This window comes from Denticeps clupeoides, chromosome 17 (genome assembly GCF_900700375.1).
Source record: "Denticeps clupeoides chromosome 17, fDenClu1.1, whole genome shotgun sequence".
Lineage (NCBI taxonomy): Eukaryota > Metazoa > Chordata > Actinopteri > Clupeiformes > Denticipitidae > Denticeps > Denticeps clupeoides.
Genome location: NC_041723.1, coordinates 10,903,376 through 10,916,890, shown reverse-complemented (window position 1 = coordinate 10,916,890; position 13,515 = coordinate 10,903,376). Strand labels below are relative to the sequence as shown.

At 40.8% G+C, this 13,515-nt stretch overlaps 1 pseudogene; it reads left to right on the top strand.

Annotated features, from left to right (window-relative positions):
- Positions 1–2,894: 2,894 nt before the first annotated feature.
- LOC114766646 (iroquois-class homeodomain protein IRX-5-like) lies at positions 2,895–5,793 on the top strand (annotated as a pseudogene).
- Positions 5,794–13,515: the final 7,722 nt, after the last annotated feature.

Sequence of the window (13,515 nt, the reverse complement as noted above, 5' to 3'; positions counted from 1 at the left end):
TGTATAACCTCAGCAATCTATAATCTTGCATATTTTGTTTCTATTGTATACTGTCATTGTTTATTTCAATGTGCTTGAGAGACACCATCGGCCAGAATCAAATTCCTTGTATGTGTTCACTCACGATTCTGATTCGGATATTAATTTGAATCAAAGTACTCATGGGATGTGTACTGATGTCTTTTGGGCCTCCGCGTTAACCTAGGTGGCAAAGATGGGTCAAGACACAAGACTGAATACTGATTTTTAACAGATCCAGTGTCATGATACAGTATATTAATTACAACATATATGCAAGAATGAAAGAAATTCAGTGAAAAATATATCTGAATATAAAACGTGAAATAGTGGTGAAATCTGCAGCATTTAAGATTCAATATAGAACCATTCAGTCATTCAAATGATAAATACAAGCAATAAATTATAAATACAATCATAAACTTTAATAATTACAGTAATTGGCATTATTTATTATTTTATAAGTTAAGTGGTATTATTATTATTATAATTTAGTTGGAAAAAAATATGATCAGAATTCAGCTTGCACATATACAATTATCTGGTGATACATCTCCACTTAAACCATTTTATTGGGTTTTAAAGATTTAGCTGTTAATGCTTTCAGGTGATCTTGGCTTGTATTCAGACGCTATAAGGCTATCAGTGTTAATGTGTTAAAAGCAGTGTGGATACTTTCATCTATTTTAAGCAGAAATACAATAAAACCACTCAAAAACCACTAGGGAAAACTTTTAAGCATTTAAATTATATGTATGACCTTTTGATTCATTTTGTGAAAATATATCATGTGTATACAGTCATGTTGGTATGTGCAGGTTGACTGGGTTAACATGTGACAGCAGAAGCAGGAACTTGTCCACATAACTAATTGAAACTGAAATTGATGTTCTGCTGCCCTTGACATCTGCAGGTAAACACGTTAAAACACAAACGTGACATGTGCATCATAGGTCACCAGTTCACCAGGCGCCTGAGGCACGGAGCTGGGGCAGGATCTAATGTGTACTGTGATTGATATCTGTATATTATAAAGACGTGACATCATAATTTCACTACTGTTTAAGTTAATGTTTCGCTGATGTTAATAGCACCTTAATAATGCAAAACTTTATTAAGGCACTTGTTGGGCTATAGGGTGATAATGATAAACAAATCTGTTTTGCATGTCCTAAAGTTGAGTGTCAGAGCATTCATGTCTTCTGATGTCTTCAATAAGTTAAACTACTACAACTGGGCAGGAATTCTAGAGTTCTCAGAACCAAATAAGGAACATGTTTAATATAAGACAATATAAGATAGCAAAGAGTAATGTATATACTTGAAATACATATATATAGTTTAAACAATAGCACCGCTTAAGTTTGGTGGCCTGGCTAATACTCCTGCACGTGGTAGACAGTAGTAGTAAAACTGCCTGCTAATACTTCCTAAGAATAGCCCTTGGGGCAAATAAGATTAGCTGCCAGGTCCTAGACATCAATGCATATAAACAAAAGCAACAAAATGTACTAAACAATGTCACTATTAGAAAGTGTTTCTTAGTGTAAAAGCAGATAATTTTATGTACATTGCATAAAATACAATATTTATGTATATTCGTTTTATTTAATTTCACTTCACTCATATATATACACATACACACACACACACATACAGTGATTTTTAACAGATCCAGTGTCAGAATACAGTTTATATGCAAGTATGAAAGTAATAGGGTGGTTGTAGCCTACCATTGTGTCCCTGAGCAAGACACTTAACCCTATGTTGCTCCCGGGGGGGACTGTCCCTGTAACTACTGATTGTAATTAAATGTAAATCAGTGTTATTGTTGCTACATATCGCTGCTATATCGGGTCTTACCTACTCCTTCTTTAGAGAAGAAGAAAGCGAATGAGGACGAGGTTTAATTAGTCCTGCCGCTCCAGACTTTCCTTCCCACTCTGTGCTGGTACCGGGTCGCCCCCACCTGCCGCGCTCGGTGACGTCACTTCCCTCCGCCGCGCGTCACGTGATGCAGGGCGGAGATTACTGTGGCGAACCCACCTGACCACGTTTTTTTTAGTGAATAAACGCAGTTTTGATGCAAGGAAACGCAACCGCCAACACGCCATTTTTTACGATAATGTTTAGCAACGAAAAGGCGTTTCACGGAGTTATTTAGAATTTTTTTCATTTACAGAATTTATCAGACGCACTTTTCCAGAGCGACTTACAATCAGTAGTTACAGGGACAGTCCCCCCTGGAGACACTCAATTGCAGTTTATGGCAATTATGAGCCATATACAAGCCCTCAATATGGATATCTGCTTGATATGAAGCAATTCAACTTTCTTAAAGCACTATTTATAGTAGATTACTATTAATAATAATTACTAGTAATCTATTATAAATATTAATAGATTACTATTAATAGTAATCTATATTAAGATCATTCTAATAGCAACAACACACATTGAAAATAATACATTAATTGAAACACTTTTTAAACTTGTATTGTACAGATATATATATACTGTACATGATATATAAAATTGTACAGACTAACAGGAATAGAAAACCAGCAGCACATATTGGGTACATTTGCACTTTTTTTTTACTCGCGCTTTTCTCTCCACCCCTGCGCGCATCACCGGCGGTTGGAAGAGGAGGAGGATGAAGATGAGGAAGAGGAGGAGGGGGGAGTGGACGCAGGACTGTCTACAGCGTGTTTGCGGTTCCAGGGCACTTTTTACCTCGCCAAAGCGCGCAACACAACCGCCTGCGCCGAGAGTCGGTGGCGACCGCGCTGAAATGGTCCGAGTTTGGCGCGACAGCGACGCGGCGAATGGGATGGGGGGACGCGGAGCCCACCTCCCGTAGATGAAAAGGCGACCCGGAGTCCGAGCAGCGTCCGAAAGAGGCTTCGCTTTCGGGGAGGCCATGGCGTATCCTCAAGGCTACTTGTACCAGCCGTCGGCGTCCTTGGCGCTGTACTCGTGCGGCCCGGCTTTCGGCGCGGGGCTCGTCTCTGGACCGAGGACCGAGGAGCTGAGGAGGTCCTCGTCGGGATCCGCCTTCGCGCCGTACGCTGGAGCCACCGCGTTCCCCGCCGCGTCCCCGGGACTCCACTCCGCGCAGTACGGGGGCGCGCACGCCGAGTCCGGGGGCGCGCCGTTCTCCCCTTATATGGTGAGGGTCTTTTTTAAAGATTGGGCTTTTGTTTTTCTGTTTTGTCTTGTAATAATAATAACAACACATTATTTTTCTATCTATAATATAATACGAGTTAAAATATATTTTCCTCTGTCTAATGCTTACAAGTTCTAAATCTTGATACGATTGGCTGGATTTTTTTCTTGTTTTTTTTTTTGTCGTTAAAATAAATTATAATAATAAGTGTACATCATGGATAAAAACCTGTGAAGTAACGTGTAAAACGTCATGACCAGTGCGTCAGATCTTTTTGTGATGGATGTCCATTTGTGCTCCAGGGGTCTCCATATGACCTGGCTGGCTCGGTAGGGTTCCACCCGTACGCCGGAGCGCTGGCCGCCTACCCGTTTGGAGACCCCGCTTACCGGAAAAAACGCCACCCGCGGACGCCACGGCCACGCTCAAAGCCTGGCTGAGCGAGCACCGCAAGAACCCCTACCCGACCAAGGGCGAGAAGATCATGTTGGCCATCATCACCAAGATGACCCTCACGCAAGTGTCCACCTGGTTCGCCAACGCCAGGAGGAGGTTAAAGAAGGAGAACAAGGTGACCTGGACCCCGCGGCCCAGGAGCGAGGACGAAGAGGAGGAGGACAACATCGACCTGGAGAAGACGGACGAAGATGAGGAGCCGCTGAGATCTTCTCATACCACCGAGTCCACTCACGAAACAGGTACACGATTACATTTTGTCGATTAAACAAAGGTAACAAAGATCGACGTCGTTTCAAAGTTACTATAGTAAAGTAGCGTGAGTTCAGAAGTTGCATTCAGGGAGTTCAGAAGTTGCATTAAATCGTGAATGTTGCGCCTGCAGATGCCTACAAGCTCCACCCGGGAACAGGCGTGCGCGACGCCTGCAGCGGGGAGAAGCGCGGCTCGGGAACGGACCCGGGACCGACCGCGCCCCGGTCCCCGGGCGCCGAGAAAGCCCGCTGCGCGTCCAAGCCGAAGCTGTGGTCCCTCGCCGAGATCGCGACCTCCCCGAGCGACCCGGCGGCGGCCCCTTTCCCCGGACACGTTTACTACGCGCCGCCGCTTCGCCCGCCGCTGCCCGGCTACTGCGGATTAAACGCCGCGGACCTTTAAACACCTTCCCGCTCGCACAGATGCCTTAAATTCTACACACATTACGGCCCAGCGCAGTGTCCTTTTTTATTCATTTTTATTGTTAATAATGAGCCAGAGACGTGAACGTTTCCATATAAAAAAAATACTGTACTGTGCTGAAACGACGACTTTACTTTGTACTTTCGTTCACGTTACGTGACTCTGGAAAAGAACCGGGAAAGAACGTTCATGAAACTACGCGATTTTTTTTCTCTTCCCGGCGGGGTGTTTTAACCGTGTCCGTGTTACGTTCCACGCCACGGCACATCACGCGAGATCCCGCGCAGGTGTCACGGTTGCGACGCCGAGGCCCCGTCGCAGTGTGTGCGGTGACATGAAATGAAAGTGTCTTAATTGTTGCTAATTGACGGTGACACCCCCCCCACACACACACACACACACACACACACGTCCTCCCACCTTCTCCTACACTGTCTGCACCGACTTGACTCTGCCAGGTCCTCTGCTAAAATCCTACAAATGTGTGGAGGCAACATTTAGGCTTTTCTTTCGGTATCTGATTTTTTTTTATATAAAAACCAGCAATATAAACCAACACAGATGAATGAAACGTGTGCTGTTAGATTTGCGTGCCTTCTTTAACAACATGGAACAAAATGTCATATAATGACAATAATAAGAATAAGTCAATGTGTTAACATTTTAATTGACCATGGTAAAGTTCTAACTGCCCCGTATCTTAGCACACATATACACACAGATGCCAAACTTTTACCACAAGAAAATAAAACATTTACCAAATATACATTTTAGCAAGTCCAAAGAATAAGATAAGAAGTGATGTCATTTCCAGCAGATATATAACTTCATGTTTAATGGTTGCACTTTAACAGCACTGATTTTTTCACACAAAACCATGCTTCAGTTTCCAGCTGTGGGTTCACTTAAGTGCTAAACATATATACAAATTGAATTGTTAATTGATGACATGTTTTCTTCCAAAAATTCAACTCCTCTAAACTGTCTATGAAATTTCACTTGTGCGGAGTTCATGTCTCGCTACACAACTGGGGTTTCAAAGTAAGCGTTCAAGAAATATTCCCTCCAGAGAGCGGTTTTCATGGGTTAGTGAATGTCGGCAATAAAGCGCAGAAGGAAAATAAATGGATACTGAATTACATTTTTTTTTTTACATTGAATGTTGCTTCTTCACCAAAGCTAAAGCTCGCAGATCAGTTTAAAGGGATTAAATGTGTAACTTTCAAATGTAAGAAACTCCCGGCAAAAGGAGAGGATTACCACAGATTCTCTCTTTGCACTGGAATTGTATAACCCTATGGCATCCAAACCTCGGTGCTTTGATGAATAAGCGTGTATTTATTTATGAAAAGTCTCTAAAAGCATCTACAGTAACTCTGAAAAGCAGTGTAATCCCCGGTGATGGTGTGTATTATGTACCACACAACATTTTTCACTTTATATAGGCTACAATTCTGGGGAACCAAATATAATTGTAGTGTGACTACAGTAAACCCTTAAAGGGTTTATTAACTTAGACTTATCTAGTCTAGCCAAACAAATGTTTTGAGCATTTTCTTTATTCATTTCCATAACTGTAACATCATGTAGTGCTATTAAAAGGACAGAGCTGTAGCAATATGATCTATTTGATGATTTAAATTCTTCTATTCATCTTTAGACCCGAAGCTGTTGAGCTGTTGATGGGTTTTCTTTGGGCCATGAGCCATCAGCCCCTTCAAATGCAACTGGAAATTCATGAGTAACATTATCATGTTTGAAAATGTGCAACCTCTCTAAAACATAGAGGAAATTATAATGCAACATTTCATGTATCTCTGTCCCGGGGACAATGTGCAGGAAATAATTGTCATAAACAAGTCTGAACATAATAATATTTAAATGTATTTTATCAACAGCATCAATTTTTTTTTTGCTTTTTAAGAAGAAAAACGTGCCACTAATTCTAAGTGGTGCACCAACTAAAACTCTGGCATCTTAGGAAAATGCTCACACTTATATTCTGTGTCATCTAGGCCTCATTTTTATCTGCTTAAGAGGCTGCCTAATAAGAAATGTCTTATTAGAAGCAGCCCAGTGATGTTAGAGCCTCTCAGTGCAGGCAAATTGCAGAGGACACCAGTCCACTAGACGGCACCAGACCATGGCGAGCTTTGCATAAATTAAGAGCCTGGTCTCTGAAGAATCCCTGGTTTTGCCAAGAACCACTAAAGACATCTGAAGACTTTGCACACCACCAAAGCATGAAGGGTCCTCCGTCATACGGTGAGAGCCCGATTGGCATTATTTTGTGTACCCGTGGGTATTTAGGATAATGCATACGCGCAACCAAGACATCCCATAAAACTGACTTCCAGCTTTGCTTTGCTTTTGACTCCTATCTGACCCCAAGTCAGGCTCTGCATGTAGTGTTCAGATACCTCCCAACATGACGAAAAGGCTGCATTGATTTGGAAAGATTTATTCACTGAAGGGGTGAAATATCTCAGAGGACAATAGATGCACTGGACGCCTGCAAAAAATGCACAAAGAGATGGACCAGATCAGACACATTATTCATAAATGTTTATTAGACAATGATATTGGCTCTGCTCGCTAACCAGTGAGATATCATGCCGAGGTCCTCCAGGCTGGAGAAATTGATTTCATCTGTTGCACAAATCACTGGAGACAGTGATGGCTCAATTTACGCAATAATGGATGGGGGCTGGTCTGCATATATATATCCTGACTTAAATGGTCCTGTATGGTACTTCAGTTCATGCTTGCGGTCAGACTGAGAAGAGGGAGGAGTCAGATTAACTGCTGAGACTACTGTGCTCGTGCCTCAGGGTTCCCCTTTAATTGAAAGGATCGTTATAACCAGCTACGCCTCAGCACCCCATAACCTTCTACCCCATACAAATAATTTCATGTTGAGTGAAGAACTACCGGATGAAATATGAAGCTTCCTGGGTCACTGACCCTGATAGATAGTATGACAATGATGAAATAAGGAAGGTTTTGTGTCTGGAAGCCTTCGGTATTTTGGGGCAAAGGAATGAGGTAAGTTACTGATTTCCAGGTCATGTAAAGTAAGTATACATTTTCGGCTGGGTGTAATTTTTTTGTTCTGATATTGTCCAAATACTGAATTTCCACAAAAATGTCATTAGGATCCTGATGTTAAACGCCTGTTGAATGTTCTTGGATTAATGGAATGTGTCCAATTAACAAAAAAATAAAACATGTTGTGTCAGCACAAAACACATCTTAGAATTTTTTTATGCCACATTCTCTTAATTGTATGTATTCAAAATTAACTCTGCTAAACTAACATAGCTTGCATACCATCATGTTCATTATTAGGCTATTACTAAGCCTTTTGGTATTCAAACAGTCTGGTCATTGGCATTCTGGATTAACCATTTTTACATTTAGCAGACAAGTCAGCTGCCGCTTTGTCTTTTTCCTGAAAAAACGGACCCTTTCTCAGTCGTCCCTGAGTTCTACTCCCAATTCTCCCCACTGCAAACCATCAATAAAAAGCATCAGTATTCACCCGGGCAGCATTGTGTTATTATATTAAAAAAACATTTATTCTAAGTCAATTTTCAAGATTGTTTGGCACTGCAGAAAAACAATAACATTACTGAGGATAGCATATTATCTGCCAGTACCCTGGGGTACTTCTATATTTCTTTTTGATGTGATTAAAATATGATGAATATGTTTTTCTTCCTATCCCAACAGTGATAAGCAGATATAGACTGGTTGTGAGAAATTTACCCCATTTTAAATCTAGAGGCTCAAATAATCTGCTTGACTCAATATGAACAGTCTGTGTAGAAATTGTAAATTCTGATTGGCTGGTGACGATGATTTTTGTTGTTGTTGTTGTGGCACTTACAAGTCTCAGTAACAATATCAAGCCAACTGCAGTGTGATGGTCCCAGTGATAGATGCAGAAAACTGCACTTCTGAAATCGGCTGACTTGTTTCATGAAAATGTCACCCCATCAAAATGACTGTAATGCACACGCTGAAATTCTGTTGTCACAAAGGGGCGCCTCAGATGTTCAACTTGTCTATCCTAATTTGTCTAACGGGTTTTTTTTTTCTGCCTGAAAGCATCGCATATTCGCATAAAAATCCAGTAAACATTCCATACATAAGAATTTAGTTGAAATTTGAATAAATATGCCTCAAACTGATGATAAACTCCCTCTCTCTCTAAATGAATTAAAGACTTATGTCCCAAAAAAAGTGATAATCAACAAAGTACGAGATGTTGGGCATTTCCTTCCACAGCAGGCCTAAGGACCAACAGCTGCTATCTGCTGTCTTCTGACACCCAGAACGTACCCCCTGCTATTCTCAATCCCCATCTCCCAGCACCCCGCCCACCTGCAGACGTCCCTTTTGGCGGCTCCTGACATGCAATGCTTTTAACCCCATGCCTCCTTTTCCTCATGATGTGACCCATGGATTCAGCCTGATCCCCAGATCCCCACTTAAAATACCCAGACCCCCTGCCTCTATTCCCTACAACTGGAAAAATTCACCCAAATAGTCCTGCAGCACATCATCTTTCGCCTCCAAGTGACCCACTCCAGGATCTCATATTAGCATATGTTCTCTCACCAGTCTCATGTTGACGGCACAGAATAGATCAACTGACCAGAGGACAAGCAACCCACAGCCATGGAAGAACTTTTTCATGCACAACTCACACAGTCCTTATTATTCACCAATGGAAGGACCACAAAATAACTGCCAATCTTCCTCGGTCTGAAGCTCCACAGAAGATCTCAGCTCATGGAGTTCCAATGATAATTAGAGCAGTGCAGAACCAGACCCTGAACTACTTGGAAGGAACTTGATCTCAATGATCTCAAGGCAGCTGGGACCGTAGTCACCAAGTAAACAGTCGGTAACACACTAGGACCAGGACTGAAATCCTGCAGTGGTCGCAAGGAAGGGCGTACATTTTTGCCACTGAACAACCAAATGATTCATAGAGGGACTGGGTGAAGCTCTTTGACATCAACTTTGGAAGAGGAGGAATGCTGCTTATGAGTCCAAGAACACCATCCCCAATGTCAAACATGGAGGTGGAAACGTTATATTTTGGGGGTGCTTCTGTGCCAAGGGGACAGGACAACTGCACCGCATCAAAGGGAAGATGGATGCGACAGAGTACCATCAAATCTTGGGTGAGACCTTGTGGCCACTACAAGAAATGTCTGACCTTGATCAACAAAGGTTTTGCCACCAAGTAATAAAGCACATTTAGGAAAAGGGTATCAAATAGGGGGATTTTTTTTATTTCACTGTTCAAATAAAGCTTCCATTGAAACAATAAACTGATCATTTAGTTGTTGATTTGGCAAATATATCAAATCAACAGTGGTTGAAATATTTCATGCATCTCAGGATATATATAATGTGCAGAGCAGCTATATCTTTGGCTGTATACAATCATTTAAATATATACAAAAAATGACTATTTATGTCTTAAAACCATTTTGACTTAAATATTGCAGAACCGCCAAAACATTTTTCCAGTTTATCATAGTTTTACCAGCTAACCAACATTTTTAGCAGCAGATGATCATAAAATGTACATTTTAATTTTCTAATTTTATGAGTTCGTACTATGAAACGAGACTCATTTTTTTATATGCTTGTGCAAGTGTAAGGTGTCAGCCACTGAAGGGTTAAGTGCTTGTTGGCAGCTAGGTTGTATGAGGATTATTTGTACAGTGTTTTTAGCACCTCAGCAGATTATATTTGTCATTTAGCACCTCAGTTGGTTTCACCTTTAAACCACCGATGAGAATACATTACTGTGTGGACAGTTGGTCTAAGGCCCTGGATTTAGGCTTCAGGATCTCTGTGGTGCTAAGGCACAGCTGTGCACTTAATCATGGCTCCAACTCACTCACACTCTCTATCCACTCCTGTTCCTAAGCAGGTTCGTGGCTGTCGGAGTCAATCCTGGAGTATTGGGCGCAAAGCATGGACTCACCCAGGGCGGGGCGTCAGCCCACAGTGGCTTGTGCCAGAGAATCATGGCCAGTGCACGCACACTCCACAACCATAAATCCAGAGCCCAGATTCAAACTCACAATTTTAAAGGCATGGTGTCGCACCACCACGTGGGCCTAGATTAATATTGCTTGAATTAAACACCAAACCACTGATGAGAACAAAAGAGTCCCAGATGCCTGAGAACTGTGGTTTTGTTCAATGCTTTGGTCTTGAACAAAATACATTCTGTGCACAGAATGACTTGACAAAATGGATTCTGCAAAAGAAATGACTTTTGACATTAGCAATATGCATTCAGTTGATGAAATGACTTTCTGTTGTTGACAAATTGATTTTCTGTGGTTTGTTAATTCAGTTTTTGCATGGAAATTTGGCTGTCACCTACTTGTGGGACTAATAAATGTTTAATTTAGCATTATTTTACTAAATGACTCTCTGCCATGAATTTTGAGGATAAACAGACATTTTGTCAACAAAATTATTTTTTTGTCCTGGACAAAAAGGTAAAACTGCATTGGATTTCCTTGGACAAAATAAAGTGACATCTCTATTTTCTGTGGACAAAATGCCTCAAGAGTTAATCTTTACGCCTAGCCTCACCACATTGTTGTGCTTGCTCTCCGTTACTTGTTTGATGGGATTTAAGAATTGTCAGACTGGTGGTGTGAGTGGTATCAGAGTGAAATTGGAGTGAGAAAGTGCAACTGCTCGTGCCTTTAAATAACTAATTCTGCCTGCTCCTCTGCTCGATTGCTTATGCTCTGAACCAGGATGATCGTATGAAGGGCCAAATGTGATGACGCCTAAAATGTATGTAATTTGACCCTGGCAGGTTGAAGGTTAAAGGCACTAATAATGAATACTCTCAATTTTAATATATATAACTGTACTGAGAAGCATGGGCCTATATGAATAACCTTTTTAGTTCCTCATCTTTGTTCTCTTATTTGTGACTACTGTCTAGAATAAATCATTTAAACTGACTGAGAGATGTATGTGGACTATATAATATAAAAGGTAAAGGCTCTCTGAAGTACCTATTTTTTGTTACTGTTATTGTGTTACTGTAGATCTGCTGTCAAAATGTTATTTTTATTTTCTATTAATTGAATAGAGCCACTTTTTGTATTCATATGTCTTGCTTCTCAACCTGAAAAAAAAATGCTTTTTTTGTCATTGTGAAACCTGTGAAATGTGACAATTCTCACTCAATTAAGCTATTAACCTACCTATTAGGTTGTAATGTAAAATTGCACAATTTTGAGTACAACCAGTCTTTCTGAATCATTGGTGTTGCAAACATAGTCCTGGTTTGATGCTTTAAACCATCAATGAAGAAAAAAAGTTACTTATAGTGCCCAGCGCACTACCAAGAGCTCACTCACACAAATATCTGAATCATTGGTTAAAAAAAGTGTCAGCTCTTATGATCCTGAACACTATAATATATTCAGTTGCAATCCTCTGATGGAGTGGCAGAGTAATGCATAGTGGCTTCATCTAAATTTCTGTTCCTCTGGCCTCAACAGTAAAGTTGCTATGGGTACATTCACTGTAAAAAAAATGTTTACTGTAAAAAGGTGTTGGAAAAGAGCAATACAGGTGTGTGCAATGTAATGGTTGTGTCAAAAAAGAAAAATATGCTTTGTCAATTATTGAACAACTCATCTCATAATTCATCTACTAAAGTGTCATCAGGGCAACGAGTTTAACTGTACTCTTCCAGAATCATTGAACTTCTACTATAAATCTCTTCCGATGTGGTGAGAAGTTCATGTTAATTGTCCTGCAAAGTAATTAGCAGATTTTGCTTTATAATATAAATACATTATAAGCACAGACATAATAAGCACAACAAAAACAAAATAGTCTTCAATTGGACCAACTAAGTAGAAGCAATTGGTTACTAGACATTTTTTTGTTGGAGTCGCCACAATGTTCTTTACAGTGCATGATGTACAGCTTAAAAGGACAGTTACATGGTCACAGAGTGTCAACAAAGACAAGGAGCCATTTTAAAGTACATTAAAGTTTTGTGCTACAGATACCATGTTATCTATGTGACATGTTCTAATTCAGCATTATCGTTAACATACCACCGCAAATTATTTGTGTATTAATAATGAAGTCTGCTGGGCTGACCCGTCCGGATGAAAATAGGCCGCCACTGACCGGAGCAGCACAGGTGTTACCTGGCATGGGGTCTGTCATCTACATCAAAAGGACACCTCTGACACTTCACAAACCTTGCAAATCCTAATAGAGGGGGCTATCTTGCCACCAGAAGCAGAGAACAAAAGAATTGGCTTGAAAGGGAAGTCAATAAGCATATGGCAATTAATAAAAGATGCCTTCCACTGAATTCACCAGAATGGTGCTAGCCTCACATAAAAATATAATGACAAAAAGAGAACGACTGGCACTTGACACATTTTTTTGGCATATGGCTTGATTTTTGAAACATTCAGTGTATTTTGCAAGGGGAAGAATGATGATTAATATCTGAGCCGTGCATTACAGGTGTAAGGTCATGCGTAATGCGTTGATTTTATGCGTAAGGACGAGCAGATCACAGACGACTGGGTCACTGCGGTACCCCATTACACGTTATCACTGGACATGTTCTAATCTTTGTATGCTGACCATTTGTCACCATTAAAATAATATATGTCCCTTTCATCCCAATTCAGAGTGTTGCCTACAATCCCCGTCTCCAAACCCTCCATTGTCATAAAATACACGTGACACACCGCCTTCCTGCTTATCCACCGAGCAAGGAAGCTACAGGGAACGGCTGAGGATGAAGCTAATCATGCATATAATTGAGTTTTGACTTTTATGACCAGAGGGGCCTGACCCATGGATATCAGGTTAAGCAGGGCATCACCTTAGTGATTAGCAAATGTAAATTAACACTTAGCTTAATTACAAGCGACGTTCACTTGTGAGATTGCAGGCTTTGCTGTTGATGGACAGACATAACTCGTGGATGAACGTCAGTCAGGAGACTGGAGAAGAAGGGGTGGAAATTCATTCAGGGCTACAATAAAGCACTTTGGCGGAGAGGAAATGAAAATGGAAGAAAAATGCAAAGAAAATCGTAAAATGTGTATATAATGAGCGAGATATATTAGTATTAGTGCAACAACGGTGAGTAT